Genomic DNA, 1,455 nt, shown 5'->3' with positions numbered 1-1,455 from the left:
AGAGAGAGAGAGAGAGAGAGAGAGAGAGAGAGAGAAAGCCTGCTATGTGTGGTATTCCCCACTGAAAACTTCTGAAATCCAGCATTCCAAAAGACAGTATGATCTTATTTTCAACAAAGAATCAAAGGCCAGCAGCTACATCAAGAAAGAGTGGAGAGAGTCTGGAGGACAATTGACAACTATTTTAGGTGCTGAAGTGGAATTAAAAAAAAAAAGGTAAAATATCAGTCCACAATGATGGTCCAGGTATGTTTTGAAAAACAGTGACTGCTATATAAGCTGTCTCTGTGTTTATGTCACCTTTTGCTTTGTTTTCTCAGTTTTGTAGATGATAAAATAAAGGTCAGAATGATTAAGTAGGTTTAAGACCATTTATTGCTTATCCTTATGCAAATTGTTCTACCTGTAGTAAAACTCCTTGATCCAAATAAGCTACTCTGCTTGTTTAATCCATGCCTGATAAATTTCGTCTTTAAAAACACTTCTATCCAGAGTCTGCATTCTTTTGTCTTGTACACTAAAAAGGAAAATCAACTTGGAACCAAAATACAAAACCATGTTGGATTTTATTCTCTTGGGCATGTCCCAACCAACTGTCTCAAAGTTGCATGAAAATGAAATAATGATGATAGAATAATAAAAATGACAAAAGCAACTGCCATGTAAGTGAAAAAATAATGGGTTTATTTCATGGCATCATTAGAAGTGATGCTGAGGGTTAGATGACAGCTTACATCATAGTGTAGTATGTCTCAAGTTACCTGAAAAAAATATGAGCAAACTTAACTAAGTTCAGTCTCCTTGGATGGCACTTTGTCTTGTGGCGGCTGTTACAAAAGCAGACAAGAAAGTAGTTTGTCTCCTTTAGAATGCAAAGGGGCCATATTAGGCTCGTGTGGGGGGATAGCTCTCTACTAATTGGTTGATAAGTTGGATTTTTCTCCTAGTCCTACCACGTTATTACAGTAAATATTTTTAAAGGATATAAATCAATTTTCTATATTTAGTTTTTCACATTATATGGAAAATTTATGTCTTTTGCATAAACCATTGCTCTTTTCTTTTTTTTAATTTTTTTAAATTTTTTATTTTTTTATATATTTTTTATTAGATATTTTCTTTATTTACATGTAAATTTCTCCATTCCCAGTTTCCCCTCCAAAAAAACAAAGAAACAAACAAAAACAACAAAAACAAACCTCTGCTGCCTCCCCCTTCCCCATGCCTGCCACCCCGCCCTCTCCCACTTTCTGGCCCTGGCATTCCCCTACACTTGGGCACAGAACCTTCACAGGGCCAAGGTCCTCTCCTCCTATTGATGATCGAATTTGCAATTCTCTACTATGCACATGCTGCCAGAATAATCAGACCCCTCCATGTGAAGTCTTTGGTTGGTGGTTGAGACCCTGGGAGCTCCGAAGGTACTAGTTAGTTCATATTGTTGTTCGTCCTAAG

This window comes from Mastomys coucha, unplaced genomic scaffold (genome assembly GCF_008632895.1).
Source record: "Mastomys coucha isolate ucsf_1 unplaced genomic scaffold, UCSF_Mcou_1 pScaffold20, whole genome shotgun sequence".
NCBI lineage: Eukaryota > Metazoa > Chordata > Mammalia > Rodentia > Muridae > Mastomys > Mastomys coucha.
The sequence above is the reverse complement of the archived record's forward strand: the minus strand, read 5'-3'. Positions refer to the sequence as shown.